Source organism: Hylobates moloch, unplaced genomic scaffold, assembly GCF_009828535.3.
Source record: "Hylobates moloch isolate HMO894 unplaced genomic scaffold, HMol_V3 SCAFFOLD_12, whole genome shotgun sequence".
In the NCBI taxonomy this organism is placed as follows: domain Eukaryota; kingdom Metazoa; phylum Chordata; class Mammalia; order Primates; family Hylobatidae; genus Hylobates; species Hylobates moloch.
In genome coordinates this window covers 94,571,469-94,591,998 of record NW_026652287.1, presented here as the reverse complement: position 1 = coordinate 94,591,998, position 20,530 = coordinate 94,571,469, and the positions used below count along the sequence as shown (strand labels likewise).

At 42.7% G+C, this 20,530-nt stretch overlaps 1 protein-coding gene across 8 annotated transcripts in view; it reads left to right on the top strand.

Annotated features, from left to right (window-relative positions):
* Positions 1-20,530, top strand: part of TMCC3 (transmembrane and coiled-coil domain family 3) — a 298,732-nt gene that overhangs the window by 219,828 nt on the left and 58,374 nt on the right. Inside the window, exon 1 of one of the 8 annotated variants that reach the window (XM_058425992.1) lies at positions 12,903-12,918. The exons of the other annotated variants lie outside the window; for them this stretch is intronic. The gene's annotated coding sequence lies outside the window, so the exon portion shown is untranslated. Of the gene's footprint in view, positions 1-12,902; positions 12,919-20,530 lie in introns of those variants that run through there. 8 annotated transcript variants of the gene reach the window in all.

Sequence of the window (20,530 nt, the reverse complement as noted above, 5' to 3'; positions counted from 1 at the left end):
GAACCTGGGAGGCAGAGGTTGCAGTGAGCCAAGATTGTGCCATTGCACTCTAGCCTGGGCAACAGAGCGAGACTCCATCTCCAAAACAAAACAAAACAAATTCCAAAATCTGAAACCTGAAACACTTCTGGTTCCAAGCATTTTGAATAGGGTACCTGTACTATATGAAAGAGGGGTTTGTGAGCTTAGAAATGGAAAGGCTGCTAATTTTGTGAAAAGTATAGACTTTTCTAGCATTGCTAGCATTTTGTGCCTCCTTGTGTCATGTTTCTCATCACATTGACTGTTTATATGTTTAATGCTTACATGTATTTATAAACTATAGACATTGGCACTTTGAGAGCAAGATGCTTCAATTATTCAAAAAATACTGAGCACCTTCTGTGTGCTGGCTGCTGATCTAGGCATCAGGAATACAATGGTAAATGAAACACTCTGGTCTCTGTGAAAGCTTAATATCTGGTGGGTGTATCTCATTTATACTTGTGGCTCCAGACCATACCGCTGTCTTATATGTATGATAATACATGCAGAAACCTCTAACATCTGAAGTAAAACTTGTGTCGAGCGTGAGTGCCACCTGTAGTCTATCTTCAAGTGTTCTGTGGTTTGGAAATCCATCTACAATTACATGATGAGTAATGACCAAAGGCAGTGAAGAAGAGGATGCTGTAGCCCTTCTCGCAGTGGAACTGGTTGGGCAGTGATGTAGTGAGTTGATGATCACATGCTTACTCCCTGGGCAGGAAATAGGGGGAGTGGAAACTGACCTCTGTCCTGGAGGACACTGACCCAGTGAAGTGGTAAGCTGAGTAGTGTACACAGATACCGTTTTCACCTGTGATTTGTTTTATTTGAAAGAGCTCGTTAAAGAGAATGAATAATGGTGAGTGTCTCAAGCCAGGTTTTTCTTACATTTAGGGTGAGCAAAGTGATACGGTGTGTGTTTTTCGAGCTGTACTTTGTTGCAGGCTCTTCCTTTAGAGGAGAAGGAATTGCCAGCCACCACCAGCTCACCCGCCTGTCACATCCGCTGTAGAGAGCACCAAGACAGCTGCTACCAAGTTGGATCTCAGGGTGTGTTTTGCTTCAGACCCTCTGCCTGAATTTCCAGGGCTGCTGCTAAGGTCAGAAATCAACCTAGTCTTACTTGGAAAATGCCCACAGCTTGACTTAGAAGAGTCTGCAGCTTTCAGCCCTGCGGTTTCTTAATTGTGTTTTCATGTTTTCAGTGGAGGGGAGGAGGGTGACAAGAGAAAAGGAAGAGAACCATGAATCACCATACTGTGAATCAGAATGAGGACTTTTCATTCCTTCGAAAGGGAACATCAGGATATATGATTTGTGCATAGGCCAACTGCTTCCATTGACTTGGGAGGGGTGCTGCCTGAAAGAAACCATAGTATATTTGTGGATTATTCCTCTGTAAGGAGGTAAAAACATAGGTGAAAGGAAGAATGCAGTCACAATAATAGTTAATGTGTACTGAGTGCTTACTGTACACCAGGCAACATGAAGCACTTCAAATACACCATCTCCTTGATCTTCCACAATATCCCGCTTTTCCATTTTACAGATAGGGAGGCTGAGGCCGAGACAGATTAACAGTTTCTCTAAGATCTTGTGTCTGTTAGGAAACTATAGTAGAGCTAGGGTTTGAACCTGTGTATGTCTCAACTCCAGAGCTTGATTCTTCACCACTTCCCTGTCTGCCTCCGTGGTGAACACTGGAGAGCAGCCCAGTCTTTCTAAACTAATTGGGTGCCTGGGGATGGATGTGTACAGCATCTGCTGGGCACTTACCCTAATTGTGTGCCCTAATTCTTATGACATACGCATTGCCAGTCTTTTGCATGTAGTCATATATTCCCAGTAAACATGTGAATGAATGATACAGAATGATAGTTCATGAACTTTAATGCCTAGGATATGAGAATTTCGCTAGTAGTTTGAAGTCTTAAAGGCTGTCAAACAAGCTCATGATTTAAGATCATTAAAGAACCATGTTTTCTCCTGATGTTTGGTCTCCTGAGGATGGACTGTTGAATAGCAAGATGAAAGTGGTGCTTCCCTGTGACCACTGAGTTCAAGACATGCCTGCAAACGTGTCTCCTCAGTAGATCCTCATGACTGGCCTGTGGGTTCACACCTTCTTTTGAGCCATGTCATCAGTCACCTACCTGGTGATCTTTCTGTGAAGGCTCTTGTAATATTAAACCATGCCTTCTTGTGTCCCCTGCAGAACATCACACTTTGGGGGAGTGCACTGGAGTGGTTAAGAGTGCCAGTCTTGGAGTTATCTGCCTCGGTTGACTTTCTTTTTTTTTTTTAGACAGAGTCTTGCTCTTTCGCCAGGCTGGAGGGCAGTGGTGCAATCTCGGCTCACTGCAACCTCTGCTGCCCAGGTTCAAGTGATTCCCCTGTCTGAGCTTCCCAAGTAGCTGGGACTACAGGTGCACGCCACCACGCCCAGCTGATTTTTTTTGTATTTTAGTAGAGACGGGGTTTCACTATGTTGGCCAGGATGGTCTCGATCTCCTGACCTCGTGATCCGCCCGCCTCGGCCTCCCAAAGTGCTGCGATTACAGGCATGAGGCACTGTGCCCGGCCCGGTTGACTTTCTATAGTGTACTCTGCCGCATGGTACCAAAATTAGGTTTTTAAAAGGGTTGTCACAATACTTTCCTTGGAGGACTGTTGTGAGAATTAAACGGTGTAGTACGTGTAAACACTGTTGAGTGCCAGCACCTGCGAAATGCTCAGTTAATGTTCAGATGGGAGAGGAATAATACTAACAGTATGTAACAGTGGTGTAACTCTCTGGCCATTGCAGGAGCTGCAATTGAGCAGAGACCGTGGGTGTGATTTCCAACACTTTGAGTTCTCTCCAGAGACCAGATCTTTTCAAGGATTTGCTTCCTGAAATGCATCCCGTTTAGTGCCGGTCCCCTGAGGAAGCCACATTTTAAATGACTGATTGTAAACCTGTATCTTCCTCAGGTCTTAAAAGCATTCGAGGAGACTGTGCCAACTAAAAACATTACAAAGGGCAGTTTAAAGCAGCTAGAAAACATAGCCTGGTGCCCACACCAGAACTCCCAGTGGAACCCTGGCTTGACTGGATTAAAGGTACGAAGGCAGAGGGTTGGAAAGTTAGACTCAAGGTTTTGCCATGGTAGAACTGGAAGGGAATTTAGACAATATTAACTCCAGACCATTCCATTTGCAGAAGCAGAAAATGACACCAGCCAGACTGTAACTAGTAAAATTATGTAATTAATACAGACTGATTGGGACTAACCGTTATACCATCTTCTGTCTTTAAAAAGGATTGCTTTACATAATTTTTAAATATCAAATTAATTGCTAAGTTATGGGGTGGAATGAGAATTTAAAATTATTTTCAGTAGGTATGAACAGATTTAAGTTTTTGTGACTTTTCTAGGTTAAAAAAGTGAGTTTGAATGACACGATGTTAGGCCATTCTTCTTCTGAATGTATTTACAGGTTTTTGGGGGCCACTGGGGAAAAGAGGGGTGACAATTCATGTATCAAACTACTTAGCTGCACTGGATTGTTGCTACTTAAAAATATATATTTTTTTGTGGTTCCTCTTAGTGTCTTCATTTTTTCAGTATAAAGTTTTGCAAAATGAAGAGTTCCTCCATGTCCTGACCTTCCACTTGTTGGGGTGGGATATTGGGGAAAAAAGTATGCCAGATGCATGAGCCATGGAGCTCATCATATGTGCGTTTGACCTAGAATTCAACCCGAGTCTGCCCTGGTCTCCAAAGCTCTCCGTTCTGTGAGTCTCGCCTTAAGAGTCTCTTCTAGCACCAAGTGTTTTCAGTATGTAAAATTTGCATACAATATAATGCAACCCCTAAACCCAAGGCTAAAACTTCATCTAGTCCTTGACCAAAGAAACAATTATCTGCTCCAACACTAGGGGAAAGATAGGACTTGAGTCCGACGGCCTGTGGAGAGACAGCATGTCTGGTGCAATCCCCAGTGAAGCGTCCCCCTAGAAAAAGCCCGTGTGACTTCTGCCTTACACGCCGATTTGAGAGCCCAGCCCGGGAGTAAAATGTGGCTTTTACTGTATCCAGCAAGACATTTCCACCTACCTCTTGTTCCACAGGCACCTCAAAGTCTGTATATCAAATTCATTCTTTCGACCGCCCTTCTATTCCTGGTTAATATTATGCTTTTCCCATACAGCCAGTCAACAAACCAGATGCTTGAGCTGCTCCCTCAATCCCCCACCCTACCCAGGCACCCAGTGGTTTACTTCTTTTCTTTTCTTTTCTTGTTGAGACAGGGTCTGGGTCTGTTGCCCAGGCTGGAGTGCAGTGGCGCCATGTTGGCTCACTGCAACCTCTACCTCCCAGGTTCAAGCAATTCTCCTGCCTCAGCCTCCTGAGTAGCTGGGATTACAGGCACATACCATCACGCCCAGCTAATTTTTGTAGTTTTAGTAGAGACAGGGTTTCACCATGTTGACCAGGCTGGTCTCGAACTCCTGACCTCAGGTGATCTGCCTGCCTCAGCCTCCCAAAGTGCTGGGATTACAGGCATGAGCCACTGCACCTGGCCCCAATGGTTTACTTTTTAAATGTCGATCATCTGTCTTTTCCTCATTGCCCCCAGCATCGCTCTCTTAAGCTTACCTCTGGATTTGAGCAACAGAGTGAAGCATCAGGAAATGGACTCTGGAGTGAAACTTGAATGTCAGCTCTTTCACTTAGCGGCTTCGTGAGCAGCCATTAGAAGCGGTGTTGGGAAACCCATTACAGCATTTGTTGTTCTGACTTTGAGTCATTTGTGGTCTACCGCAGTTTCCCAAAGTTCAGTCATTCCCACATCTACGACACACTGCCTCATACCACCTGCACTGTTATTTGCTTGATATATCTAAATCAGTTATCTCCTTAAAACTTAAATTTATTTTCAAAGTATCAGTGTCACTATTCTAGCTATATAGTTTCTGAGTTTGAGGCCTCCCAGCACCAGATTAAGAAGTAGATTAGCACTGGATGTGGTGGCTCACGCCTGTATTCCCAGCACTATGGGAGGCCAAGGTGGGTGGATAGCTTAAGCCCAGGAGTTTGAGACCAGCCTGAGCAACATGGCCAAACCCCATCTCTACAAAAAATACAAAAATTAGCTGGACGTGGTGATGCATACATATGCTCTCAGCTACTCAGGAGGCTGAGGTGGGAGGATCACCTGAGCCCTGGGGGGGGTGAGGTGGGAGGGGTGAGGCTGCAATGAGCCTTGATTGCGCCAGTGCACTCCAACCTGGGTGATGGCCAGACCCTGTCTCAACAAAACTAGTTAGCAAGTGTTGGAGCAATGTTAGAAAGTTTTTAGCACCAGAGATTTTCCCTGGACTGAATCAACTGAATTGGATTGAGGATTGAAAAGGAAATAACTCGCTCACTGTGATTCTGTGTTATTTAATGCTTTTGTCTTATGTCACCTAAAATAATTCAGAATCATCTAGGAAAACCCTGGTCTTAATGTATCATCTCCTTTCGTTCCTTCATGAGATATTTATCTTTAGACCCATGGTCTAGAAGATGCTTAGAAACATTTTTCCCACTCGTGGGTTGTGAAAATTTGAGTTAGTGTTTTTTCCTTTTTTATTTTGACCAACAGGAACCCAGATCCAAATTTCAGCTGAATCGAGTGAGATTTTTATAGCCTGTTTCTTTTTCTTTTCTTTCTTTTTTTTTTCCTTACCTCTTGATTTTGGCTTCCTTTTCTAATTTATATTTTTTTCTGGCCTGGTTTCAATGTGTGTGTGTGTGTGTTTACATATATGTGTTTCCTGTAATCTATCTTAAATCCTTGTGTACCAAATGAGGTACTCATCAATTTATTTATTTACTTATTTATTTATGAGATAGAGTCTCGTTCTGTTGCCCAGGCTGCAGTGTAGTGGTGCAGTCTTGGCTCACTGCAGCCTCCGTCTCCCGGGTTCAAGCAATTCTCCTGCCTCAGCCTCCCCAGTAGCTGGAACTACAGGTGCCCACCACCATGCCGGCTAATTTTTTTGTATTTTTGGTAGAGATGGGGTTTCGCCATTTTGGCCAAGCTGGTCTCAAACTCCTGGCCTCAAGTGATCCACCTGCCTCACCCTCCCAAAATGCTGGGATTATAGGAGTGAGCCACCACACTCAGCCTCATCAATTGATTTAGTTCAATATAAACGATTGTTACTGGGATGAACAGAAGCCCAATCTGATAAGTCGCAGGCAGTCTCATCTAGGTGGAAATACTTGAAGGAGCTTGGAAATGAGCTGAGCTTGCTTCTCTCTGTATTATTTCCTCTTTAGTCTTGTGACAACTATGACCTGGGAGAAACTGAGGTAATGGAGAACCATAGGCCGAAGAGAGGAACATCCAGAAAATATGAATTCTTTGGGAATTTCAGGCAAGGACAGATAGTGGGTGGAGAAGAAATTTGAGTTACATGTTTTTCTGAAGTAAAGTTGAACCTAATTAAGATGTGTATGTAGGCTTGTTGTAATGGAAGGAAATTAAATGGTGCTTTGAGCTGCAGCCTTGCACAGAAGTTTCAGTATAAGCACTTTTCCAAAAATAAAGAATGCCTTTAGTGAAAGCTGTGCTTCAGCACCTAAATATATTTACTCCAGTGTGTTCAATTCTGTGTTGGGGCCAAAAGTCCCTTTTCTCTGTCTTTGTCAAGATGTTGTGATCATCCACAAAGCCTGAACTTGGCTTCAGATAGTCAGCAGGGTACTATTTTAATCTCACTAATTGGAACAGGTGGCCTCTATTTGCAGCTGAATCACTGGTTGGCATAGATTTAATTTATCTGACAATATGAAGCCCATTCAGTAAGAGCTGTTCAGGCTGTATGTATTGGCATCAGGCAAAGTGCCTGAAAGCCCCACTAGAAAGCATGGAAGACAGGAAGGAAGATGGAAGAAATGCAAGGAAGAGTGTGCTGCTTCCATTCCATCCTACCTGTTGAGTGCAGAATGGGTGAAAGGATATGGTCGAGGGATGCATGTGAAGATGCCTGGGAGGGGTGCTTATAGATATTTCGCCAGAGGAGGAAGAGGTGGCAAATGTCTCCTTTGAATCCACCCCGTAAGATGTCATGGTGCAAGAGGACCTCTTGCTGTCCTCATGTTTTTAATATGAGCACATATTCAGGTATGGGGGAAAGAGCATGTCCCACGTGGCTCAGCTTAAGTGCTCAAGTTGAGATACCTTAAGACACCTCTAGTGACATCAGAGATGGTCCCCAGATTATGACCTTCTCCAGCTGGATCACTCTTTTATTTTTACATTGAGTGTATATTTTGCGTAGTGTCTTGTCAATGTTTTGCTTCAAATTCTTCAATAGGACAGAAGCCCAGCTTCTTAGACACCCAGAGTCTCTCATCTGACCTTTGCTTTTCACCCACTCTTGGTCCTTGAACTCAGGTCTCCTTTCTTTGTGGACTCCCATGCCTCCCTCTGTGCCTGTGGGTACCTGCCCCATCCTCTCTCATGGAGATAGTTGTGTTCTTTTTATCTAGGCATGGAGCATTGGACATAGTTGGAGCTTTGTAAATATTGACTGAATGAGTGAATGTGTGTGTGTTGTGAAATTGTACTGTGGGACTTGAGAAGCTGGAAAGCATATTCTACTCTTGATCCATATCAATTCAGATTAATTTGCCTTGTTTTAATTGCTGCACAAGATCCCCATGTATGGCTATACCATCATTTATTTAACCATTTTCTTATTAAAGGACAAGTATATTGCTTCCAGTCTTTGGTGGTTACTTATTTTTGCACGTGTGAGGAATATGTTGGCAGGCTAAATTCATAAGCGTCGAATTGCTCAGCCAAAGGGCATGTGCATTTTAAATTATGATATTACCAAGCTGAACACTGCACCTACTCTGTGTTGAACACTGGGAGCTAAGGATGCAGCACTGAACAACACTGGTAAAGTTTGTATAACTATCATTAATGTGTGAACATGCCTTTACCCACATCGCTTCGGACACAGCATGTTTTCAACTGTTTTGATCCTTGCCAGTCTGATAGGTGAAAACTCCTAGCCCATTTCAATGTATGTTTTTCCTGGTATGGATGAGGTTGGTCATATTTTTTAAATTTTTATTTTGAAATAATTACAGATCTACAGAAATTTGCACAAAATAGTACAGAGATGTCCCATGTACCCCTCACCCAGCTTCTCCCAATGATTGCATCTTATGTAACTATAGTACAATAGATCATATTTTCATAGTCTAAAAAGACATTTGTCTGTGTTCATGAGCTGTTTATGTGTATGTTCTCGCCATTTATCTGTTGGCTGTTGGTCTTTTACATAGATTTGTATTGGTTTTCTACTAATTAAATTAATTGCTTTGCAAGTACATTTTTCCCAGCTTGTCATTCCTGACTCTCTTTTTTTTTTTTTTTACTGTTGTGTAACAAAGTACCATAAACTAAGCAACTTCAAAAAACAATACCCATTTAATTATCTCAGAGTTTCCATAGGCCTGGAGTCCAGGTGCAGCTTAACTGCATCCTCTGCCAAGAGTGTCATCAGCCTGAAATCAAGGTGTCAACCAGGACTGCAATCTCTTCTTAAGCTTGGGATCCTTTCCCAAGCTCACTGGGTATTTACAGGATTAGGGTTCTTGCAACCCTAGACCTGAGACCCTCAGCCGCCAGAGGCTGTTCACTGTTTTCTGCCACAGGGCATGTTGCATAGCGTGACAGTTTGTTTCTTCAAGGCCAGTGGGACAGCATCTTTGTTGCATTTTGTCTTTTACTTCTAGATCTTCTTTTAGAGAGTTCACCTGGTTAGTTTAGGCCCACCTAGGCACTCTCCCTTTTGATTAATTAAAATCAGCGGATTAGAGGCCTTAATTATGTCTACAAAATTCCTTTATTTCTCCGTGTAACATAATGTAGCCATAGAAGTGAAATTCCATCGTGTTCGAAAGTCTTGCTTGTGGGAGGGTACCATCGTGGGAATCATCTTAGAATTCTGCCTGTTGCCCTGAATTATATGTCTTGTGCGTGCTGAGCATAGAGCTGGTGGATAGCAAGCACTGAGTAAATACCAACCGTATTTTGCCATGAAGAAATCTACAAATGTTTTGGTTTATAGGTTTGTATCATTCTTAGAATGGCCTTTGTACTTTGAGATTTTTTTAAAAGCCCACATGCCCATGTTCTCCTAATATATTTTATGATTTTTATTTTTGTATATTTGAATCTTTGAATGAGTTAGAATTATTCAGTTACTTTTCAGATGTCTGTACAGTTATCCCAGGGCAACTTTTTGCATTGTACCTGTCTTTAAAAATATACCGCTGTTCATATGTATCAAGTTTTGTTTTCATAAATGTCTACTTTTTCCATGGGTTTTAAATCTGTTGAACTCAGAAGGTTGTAATTCTGCCACACTTATTCTGGATTGATAGCCTCTTCCTCCTCCCTTCCCATCCTCTCTCCCCCAGGGATTTGAAATGAGCATTTTGAGGCCAGGTGCAGTGGCTTACACCTGTAATCCCAGCACTTTGGGAGGCTGAGGCAGGTGGATCACTTGAAGTCAGGAGTTCAAGACCATCCTGACCAACATGGTGAAACCCCGTACCTACTAAAAATACAAAAAAATTAGCTGAGCATGGTGACGGGCACCTGTAATCCCGGCTACTCAGAAGGCTGAGACAGGAGAATTGCTTGAAGCTGGGAGGTGGAGGTTGCAGTGAGCCAAGATCATGCCACTGCACTCCAGCCTGGGCAACAGAGCCAGACTCTGTCTCAAAAAAAAAAAAAAAAAAAACCCACATACACACACAAAAACAGGCATATAACTCCAGTACTCCAGTATTATTTACAGTAAGGAAAGACCAAAAGACAGAAAGGAAAAGATAGCAAAATTTTGTGTGTGTTTTAAAATTTTGCGTTTAATTCTCTTTTGAACTAAGTGTTACCTCTCATCAAGTTTGACTTAATGTTATAAAATCCTGCCCTTCTACAGTTTGCAAAAATTGTTATAGTACAAAGGATGTGTATTGTTGCTTCCCAAACCACTGTTGCCACCTCAAGTAATTTGTGACACACCATCCCAGCTCGGGAGATGGAAGAGCAGAAACCCAACCTAACTTTGTGTTCTGCAGGGCACAGGACTACTGCTTCGGCTTTGTTAGCTCCAGACCGCTTTCAAGCCTGCACATTCCCCCTATTTAATAGACGTATTTAACATCCTTGTGCTGGGATTTGTACTGGGAAATTTAAGTTGGTTTGCCACTTATGTTAGGATAGCTAATATAACAAGATTTCTGATTTGTAGGTAACGATCTGTTTCCTTATTGGCTTCTTATTTGTATGTTACTCCTGTGCCTTCCTAAATATCACTAGATGCACTTCTGTTAATTATTGAATGGTCCATCTGCCTTGTATCTCTGCATCTGACACAGAAGGAGGTTAAAACTGGGCTGCACCCAGAAACTAACACTTAACATTTTATAACCTGATTCAAGAGCATATTAAGGGTGGAATGAATATGCTGATTGCACGTGCTTTCATCTGGGAAAGGCACCATGCTTGTAAAAGCCTCCTGACTTAAGCAAATTATCAAGTACTATTTGTTGCATAAAGCCAGCCAAAGCTTACCTCGTGTGCTGGGCAATTTAGAGGCCTTCACAGAATTGGTGTCTCTTAGGCATGTGGGCACCAAAATTAAAGTGAGTCTCTTTCATTCAGGTGGCTCATTTATGCCCTACCTGGGGAGCAGTAGGGACACTTACTTATACAAAATCAGCATCTGTTTCTACCGCCTAGAAATGCTTTATTGTTTGGGTAGGTGGGAGCATATTAAGTTCAACTATTGAGAAATTTGCCTAGTGCTCTGGCTGTTTAAAATGATCTAATACCAAGAAAGTTTTTGAAGTACTCAGGGCTCAAATGAAGCCCTTATTTTTAAAGAAAGACTTAAAATGAGAGGTCTTGAGACTTGTTGCTGTTTAAGGACAGTTTTGCAAAGTGAGCCTACCATTCCAACAGACTTTTTTTTTTTTTAACTTTTGTTTTTTTGGCCAAATAGGAAATGGAAGAAATAGTCTTGCATTCTTGTGGCTTTCTTTAAATTAAATGTTGATCCTTCCCAATCCTCATTTTTTAAATAATTTGTTGCATGTTGGGGTAATTAGAATGGTAACAGATAGATAAATAAGAATAATACATATACCAGGCCGGGCACAGTGGCTCATGCCTGTAATCCCAGCACTTTGGGAGGCCCAGCCGGGTGGATCGCCTGAGGTCAGGAGTTCGAGACCAGCCTGGCCAACGCAGTGAAACCTTATCTCTACTAAAAATACAAAACATTAGCTGGGCGTGATGGCGGGCACCTGTAATCCCAGCTACTTGGGATGCTGAGGTAGGGAGAATCGTTTGAACCCGGGAGATGGCGGTTGCAGTGAGCTGAGATCGCACCATTGCACTCCAGCCTGGGCAAGAGAGTGAGACTCTGAATTAAAACAACGACCAAAACAAAAAACAAAGTGCAACTGGAGTCGAGTTTCAGCACCCTACCAAAGCTCTCTGCTTGTTATGACGGGGTGCATGAATGAATTAAGTCTTACTGCCCATTTGATACTGAAATAAACAATAAACAGCCATTCACATCCCTATAGCCAAAGTCAAAATCCCTTCAGTCCCCACTGGATTGTAATACAGGGTCTCTCCCACTCCCCCAGCACTATTTTGGACGCATAAATATATATATATATATATATATATATACTATTGAAAAACAAAGAATACCAAATCTGAATACAAAGATTATGTTAATGCTTCCTGATACTTTGGATATTTCAGAAATCACAGTTACTTGTTAGTAACTCATTCAGCGAATTGTTAGTAAATAGTTCTTTAAAATAATTGCTTCTTAGTTTATTTACACAACAGCCTAAAATGAGCCTGGATATTTTTCTAGGGCAGCAAGCTTATTAACTTCTCAGTGGATTTTAATTTTCCTAAGTTTATGATTGCTGTGGTTGTTAATTTAATTTAAGGTTGAAGTTAATGTAGAAGTAAATGCAGTGACATCAGATTCCAAAATTATAAGGTAATGAAATGACCCATCAGAAACAACAACTGTTTCACAAAGAGGGGCAAATGTTTGGTGCCTGGAGAAAACCGTAGTCATTAACCAAGTGGCTCTGTGATTAAATAGTAAGCAGACAAATTGAATTATTAAGTGCTTCAAACATGGAAAAAAATTTTAAAACTATGATACCCATATATCTACCTCCTAGATTTAGTGAATGTTGACATTTTGCCATGTTTGCATCAAATTTCTGTCACTTGTTTTTAAGAAATAAGTGGTCCCATAAACAGCGATCTAGATGCCTTTCTCTCTTCCTGCTTCCTCAGAGGCCTCCATAACCTGAAGCTGTGTATCATTCCTTCGTGTGTTTTCACACACTGGATGAATCCAGAAACAATTTATTGTATTACATGTATTTAATTAAATATATGTATTCTTGGGTTACAGTTCTATATACATGGCATCTCTTGTAATTACAATTTTTCTTTTCTGTTCTTTTTTCTTTCTTTTCTTTTTTGAGACAGTCTCACTCTGTTGTCCAGGCTGCAGTGCAATGGTGCAATCTCGGCCCACTGCATCTTCCACCTTTCAGGTTCAAGTGATTCTCCTGCCTCAGCCTCCCAAGTAGCGGGGACCACAGGTGCGCACCACCACGCCCAGCGAAATTTTGCATTTTTAGTAGAGATGGCGTTTCACCCTGTTGGCCAGGCTTATCTTCAACTCCTGACCTCAAGTGATCTGCCTGCCTCAGCTTCCCAAAGTGTTGGAATTACAGGTGTGAGCCACCATGCCCGGCCTTGTAATTACAGTTTTCTAATGTGGTATGTTGATAATTTATCCTACTTCATTTTCATATTTTACTGCTGTATGTTATTTTGCTATATGAATAAAACCAGAGTGTGTTTACAGCCATTCTTCTAATGGTGAACAGGTAGGTTGATTCTGGGACAGTCTCTGTACTCGTGGGAGAGTTTCTTAAGGGGAGATACCAGGAAGTGACATTGCTGGGGCAAAGGAAAAAGAATTTCTTCAACTTTGACATCCATTCTTAAAGAGCTTTCTCAAGTACTGTAATCACTACTGTACTTACAGTAGTGATTTTTTCAGGCCACATTTTAATATCTGTAATAGAAAATTTTTATGATGCTGATAGATTGTCTGTGTAGGTGTTGAATGGTACTCGTATATAGTTTGTGTATTTTAATTTTACCCGAAAGCAAATATAAAGTTATTCTGAATTTGCTATTAGGCAGTTTTTGTACCTAGTCAATAATTTTACATCTCTATTCTTGTTAATGCCTAATAAAGCAAATGTGTCAATATTTATTGAGGTAAATTTACATACAGTAAAATTTCCTGCTTTAAGTGCACAGTCCTGTGAATTACGAAGAACACATACAGTCTTACAACCCACATTCAACTAAGATGTAGAATATTTCTGTCATCCCGGAAAGTCCTCTTTTGCCTCTTTATAGTCAGCCCTGTCTTTGCCTAGCACCTGACAGTTACTGATCTCATTTCTGTCCTTACAGTTTTGCTTTTTCATAATGCAGTATAAATGGAATCATATGATACGCAGCCTTTTTGAGTGTGGCTTCTTTCATTTAGCATAATGCTTTTGCAATTCCATGTTGTTGCATATAACAGGAGTTCATTCCTTTTTATTCATGAGTAGTGTCAATATACTTTTAAGAGTAATGCATCTATAGACAGAGATGAAGAAGGCTGAAATCCCACACCTCATCTGTTTTTCTGAACTTACCTGTTTTTTCATGTTACTACTGCAGCATATGAAAAGTTTGGAGTGTCAGTTTCCACAGTTAGAAAGTAGGTTAGTTTGTAATCCTGTTACTGTTTAAATGTTGTTTTGTTACTTCAGAATAGAAAAGGTTATACATTAAACACCACTATATATACTACATGAGATTAGGGCCAGTGTTATCTTAACCTAATGTGATAATTTGCTGTCTAACAAAGTATCCCAGACTGGATGGCTTAAACAATACATTTATTTTCATGCAATTCTGGAGACTGGAAGTCTGAGATCAAGGTGTTGGCAGAGCTGGTTTCTTCTGAGAACCAGGAGGGAAAGAGCTGTTCCAGGCCTCCCTCCTGGGCTTGTAGGTGGCTGTCTTTCTCCTGTCTTCACATCATTTTCCCTCTACATGTCTGTGTCCACATTTTCTCTTCTTATAAGGTCATCTGTCAAATGGCATTAGGGCCCACCCTAATGATCTCATTTCAGCCTAATTACCTCTTTAAAGTCCCTATCTTGAAATACAGTTACATTGTGAGGTACTGGGGGTTAGGATTTCAATATGAATTTTTAAGAGTACACAAGTCAGCCCATATCCCCTAGGCTTTGTGGATTCGATGTGTGTGTATGCATACATGCATATTTCCAGGGAGAGTTTCCATAGCTTTCTTTGGAATGATTCTCAGTTGTGGCAGACAACCTTTTAAAAAGATGAGGAAGAACTGGTCTAAAGTGAGCTCTTGTTTCAGAAGTAAAACCATCAATGTTATAAAAATATATCTATTGACATGTCAAGTGATTATGCTTTTATGTTGATTGAAAACATTTATGCCGGGCACCGTGACTCACGCATTTAATCCCAGCACTTTGGGAGGGATCCCAGCACTCTGGGAGGTGGGCAGATCACTTGAGGTCAGGAGTTTGAGACCAGCCTGGCAAAATATGGTGAAACCCTGTCTCTACTAAAAATACAAAAATTAGCTGGGTGTGGTGGCGGGAGCCTGTAATCCCAGCAACTCAGAAAGCCAAGAAAGGCATGAGAATCGCTTGAACCCGGGAGGCGGAGATTGCAGTGGGCCAGTATGGTGCCACTGCACTCCAGCCTGGGTGACAGAGCGAGACTGTGCCTCAAAAACAAAACAAAAGAACAACAACAAAACGTTTACAAGATAGACACAGAAAATACCATTTTTGTTTAAAAAGTGCCACATGCAAATAGAATATTAATGAAGCTAGCATAAATGGGTAGGAGTGACAAAGCCTTCACCTGGGTTAAAACAGCTCTCGCGCGGTGCCAAGAAAGAGACACAACTATCCTCCTGTTAGGAAAGAAGAAGTGAGGCTCAAACAGGGGTTAAGCGACTTGTCCAGGATCATCCCACTAAGTGAAAAGGCTAGAACCTGAACCCAGGTAGCTCTGCATTCCAGAGCCTGTGCCCCTAACCAGTAGGCAGAACCGCCCAGACATCTGCAAGGATGGCCTCTAAAAACCCAAATGTAGGCCCGAGCCACCTCCAGGTCATGGAATGATAGGGGTTTTATTTTCCTCCTCTGCCTTTTCTGTATCTTTGTATTTTTTTTTTTTTTTTTTTTGAGACAGACTCTTGCTCTGTCACCCAGGCTGGAGTGCAGTGACACAATCTTGGCTCACTGCAACCTCCACCTCCTGGGTTCATGTCTCAGCCTCCCGAGTAGCTGGGACTGCAGGAGCCTGCCACCATGCCCAGCTAATTTTTGTATTTTTTGTAGAGACAGGGTTTCGCCATGTTGGCCAGGCTGGTCTCGGACTCCTGACCTCAAGTGATCCGCCTGCCACAGCCTCCCAAAGTGTTGGGATTACAGGCATGAGCCACCATGCCTGGCCTGTATCTTCATATCTTTTGTAAAACAAGCATGTTTTGCAATTAAATGTTAAGTGGGCATATACAACTTTTATTTAAAATAAATTTAAACAGAGTGATAATGATAGTCAAATAGCAGGGTCTCCATTTGAACCTTATTCAAAATTTGAATGATCAGCCTTTGTCCTGAGAAGAAGATAAATCACATTCATGCTATTATTTTCTAAGTTATTCTTAATTTTGCTGCAGGTCTGGGGAAAGGTTGGTGATCAAGACTTTTGACCCCAGGGATGGGAGCTCATGGCAGCACTGTGCTGTAGGTGTCCCGAGCTCACACCTCAGAGCTTTGATCTAGAATTCTCCCCTGGCTTTCTTCTCCGACAGGGCCAGTTAGAAGCAGGCTAGGCCTGATCTTGAGGTCTCAGTAGAAAACACAAGGGGAGGCTGCTTTACCCCAGAGTACCCTCCATCACCCTTGGTGCTTCACGGTGTGCCCAGCACTGTGCAAGGCCCTGAGATCAGTCACATGTGGGCACTGCCCTCAAGGAGCTCAGGCTGGGGAGGACAGACCCGCAGACAGATAATGACGGTGCAGAGTGGCAGGGACAGTTCTCCATGGGGCCCTGGCTTCTCATGGGCACCCCCGCAAGGAAGAACTCCCCCAGAGTCCACCCTGAGAGACTCTAGACCGGAGGACTAGGTGTTGGCTGTTAAGCCTTCCTGGCCCACCCTCCCTTCCTGCTTGGACCCTCCTGCAGGGATGTCTCTTGTTGTTTGTAGGACATTGTTGGGAGAGGACAGATGGTATCAATTTTCCAAGGCTTTGTTTCACCTGTGATTAGCCTTTGACGTGTATTTTGTATATGTGTGTATATATTTATATCCTTGTGCCGAGGAAATACTAAATCATGGGCATCATAGCTAGGTTCTTTGATTTGACTCAGATGGAAGAAGGATGCTGCAGAAGAGGGAGGAACAGGAATGTTAATTGTCATGGCAACCAGCAGGTTTTTATAGTGGAACACTGCCTTTGTAACCCAAATCCATCACCTTTTTTCTAACTACAGAAAACAGAATGACGCAAACTCAAGAAATTATAGTACCATCTCTCAGTGAGGTTTTATTTGCTTTTTGGAAGCAATCTTGCAGTGATTTTAGTCCCTTCGTAGAATTTCAGAACAGAATGGCACCCTTTAAGTGCCCTAGAATTTTACAAAAGTCACATGCTTATGGCTTTTCCATTGTTTGTCATCCCCATTTCTCCACCACCAGTCTAACCCACAAGGGACTTAGCATGAGGATGAGTTTAGAGCTGGCAGACATTGTACCTTCTGTAGCACAGGCTCCTCTTTGGAAAGGGTCCATCTCACTGCTGCACTGTTTTTGCTGTTTGACCTCGTGCAGCCTTGTTGCGCTTGTTTCCTCACCATCCAGCAGACACTGAGATGCTTAGAATAGCTCACTCCTGCCAGTCATTCTGTAGGCAGGTTCAGAGTTCACCCTTTGCTGCGTGAGACCGCTTGGAGAATTGAACCCGTGTGCCTTTCATTGGTAGCTCTGGTGAGGTTTCATAGAAGGGGAGTATGAGAAGGTCAGTGTGAGAAAAGAGCCCTTTTGTGGATAGGTGGAGCTTCACCAGGGAAAACAGAGATGCCTCCAGGCAGGTTTTGTTGATGAGCACTTTGGGCAGAGAAGACAAAAAGGTAGGCTGCTCTTTGCCTCCGCTAATGTCCTGGCCCAAGGAGTCCCCTTCACCCAGGACCACACCTTGAGGTTGAGTAGCATTGAGGTTAGTGGTAACTATGTCTCCACAACATGTGGTATGGAAAAGGAGTCACTCAGGCACCTTTCATGGCACTGAATTTAAGAACGGGCTCCTTTTAGCTCTTTGGGTTGGATAATTGTCTCTTCATTGCCCACCCTTCCACCAAGTCAGGAGCAGGCTATGTGGCACGTCAGGCCAGAGTCCATTCATGAGCAGTACTGATGTGGATTGTACTTAAAATGATTGGGCTTTCAGCCTAATTCAGTACATTCATTCAGTAAATGTGTATTGAGCACCTACTATGTGCTAGGCATCTCAGGGAACAAAACAAAAATCCCTACCCTTGTGGAATGTGTATTCTGGTAGGGCAAGGCAGACAAGCCAGACCTATACATAAAATATATAATATGTTAGATGCAGATAAGTGCAATGCTGAGAAATAGACAAGAGGGCTGGGGAGGCCCAAGGTGGAGGTAGAGGGAAGAAGTTTTAAACAGGACACTCAAAGAAAGCTCTTGTCAGGGGAAACATTGAGAAAAGACCTGGGAAGTAAGCTGTGCAGCCATCTAAGGGAGGAACATTCCAGGGCAGGAAAACAGCATGCATGGACTCCTTGATAAAGCAGTGTGCCTGTTGTGTTTGAGGCACAGCAAGGAGGCTGTGTGGCTGGGGCAGTGTGAGCCGGGAGTCGAGTCCTGGGACACGGGGTCTGAGAGGTGGTGGGGAGGCCAGTTCCTGAGCCAGTAGAGCTCTTGCAAGGATCTCCTGGGCTGTTGGATTGAAAAGAAATTGTAGGTGGGCATGGGATGGCCCAGGGAGACCTGTAGGAGTGATGAGAGTGGCTTGGACTAGAACGTTGACAGTGGAGGTGATGAGAAGTGGTCAGGTCTTCTAAATGCAGGCAGTGGTAAAGCCCTCCCCTAGTGTGCTGACAGCTGTGCATGGTGAAGTGAGGAAGCAGCATGGTGCCAGGGCTTTGGGGGCAACGGGCCTGGTTTTAAAATCCTGGCTCTTACAAGCTGTATGAAATCATCTTAGCCAATTTGCTTAACCCATTTGAGCTTCAGTTTCCATAAGTGTGGCTGGGTGTGGTGGCTCACACCTATAATCCCAGCACCTTGGGAGGTGGGCAGATCACTTGAGGTCAGGAGTTCGAGACCAGCCTGGCCAACATGGTGAAACCCTATCTCTACTAAAAATACAAAAATTAGTCTGGTGTGGTAGTGCACACCTTTAGTCCCAGCTATGCAGGAGGCTGAGCCAGGAGAATCGCTTGAATCCAGGAGGTGGAGGTTGCAGTCAGCCAAGATCACGCCATTGCACTCCAGCTTAGGTGACAGAACAAGAAGACCCTGTCAAAAACAAACAAACAAAGAAATTAAGTGTAATTGTTTCCCTATAAGGATGTGGAAGGCTTATGTAAGATAACGTAAATACAGGGTCGTCCCTGAGTCCCTTTCTCAGTTCATACCTGGCTTAGGTGCTCTTCTACCCAACCTGTGCCCAAGTCTGCATGAGCCGTGGCATCCTTGTAACTTGTGACTCACTTGTCCCTCTCTACCCAGAGGTGAGCAGAGATTGCAGAATAAATGGGTAGAGAAATGGAAGGAAGCATGAAAGGAAAGAAATAATGCATTAAGAATTTCATGCATTGATATTGGTGTAATATTTGAGTTCACTATTTCAACAGAAAGCAGGACTTTTTTTTCCCCAGAGTTCAGTGTTTAAGTACATCAAAGGGTTTGTTAAGGCCTTGGCTACGTTATTTATTTAAATAAGTCTAATCAGGGAAGACATGTACTCTTGTTTCTGTATGTGAAAATTTATCTTCTCTCTACTTTTGGCTTGTGAAAAATGTTTGTTCGAAGATGCTAATTGGTGTTTTTACTTAGGTGTTCTTTAAGAATGAAGATTTTGTTAGCAGATGATATGGTTTGTGTCCCCACCCAAATCTCATCTCAAATTGTAATCCCCACATGTCAAGGGAGGGAAGTGATTGGATTATGGGGGCGATTTCCCCCATGCTGTTCTCGTGATAGTGAGTGAATTCTCACAAGATCTGATGGTTTTATAAATGGTAGTTTTTCCTGTGCTCACACATGCGTTCTCTCTTGCCTGCCTCCCTGTAAGACGTGCCTGCTTCCCCTTCCGCCATGATTGTTAGTTTCCTGAGGCCTCCCCAGCCATGTGGAACTGTGAGTCAATTAAACCTCCTCCTTTATAAATTACCCAGTCTCGGGTAGTATCTTTATAGCAGTGTGAGAACAGACCAATACAGCAGATTTTATCAGCATTCTGAGGAAATTTTTACCTCAGCATTTTATTGTGAAAATCTCAAACAAATGCATACAAAATACAAAGGTAATAATTTAAATGAATGTTAACTGAAGTTACTGGTGCTCTAGATCGCTCCCCACGTGTCAGTACAGTAGTGACCACTGCAGGGCAGGTTTTCTGTGGAATTTGGAATGCTTCTGTTGCCTCCTGGGTGATGAAAAGTCTGAACCCTTGCATAACTTTTCTGTTAGAAAAATTGTGTGTGATGACACCTTTGTTCACGGTGAGACTATTTCCCTTCTTCTGGAACTGCCATATCATTTACTTTTTTTTTTTTTTTTTTTTTTTTTGCTCTGTCACCCAGGCTGGAGTGCAGTGGCACGATTTCTGCTCATTGCAACCTCCATCTCCCAGGTTCAAGCAGTTCTTCTGCCTCAGCCTCCTGAGTAGCTGGGACTACAGGCGTGCACCATCATGCCTGGCTAATTTTTTGTATTTTTAGTAGAGATAGGGTTTCACCATGTTGGCCAGGCTGGTCTAGAACTCCTGACCTCAGGTTCAGGCTATCTGCCTACCTTGGCCTCCCAAAGTGCTGGAATTACCGGAATGAGCTGCTGCGCCTGGCCCATTTACTATTAAAGTCAGTGTTATCGTTTGACCTGTGTCCCCCACCAAAAGATACGTTGAAATCCTAACCCCCACTACCTTACAACATTACCTTATTTGGAAATACAGTCTTTACAGAGGTAATCAAACCTCCGTAAAAAAAAATGTTTTTTTTTTTTTTTTTTTGA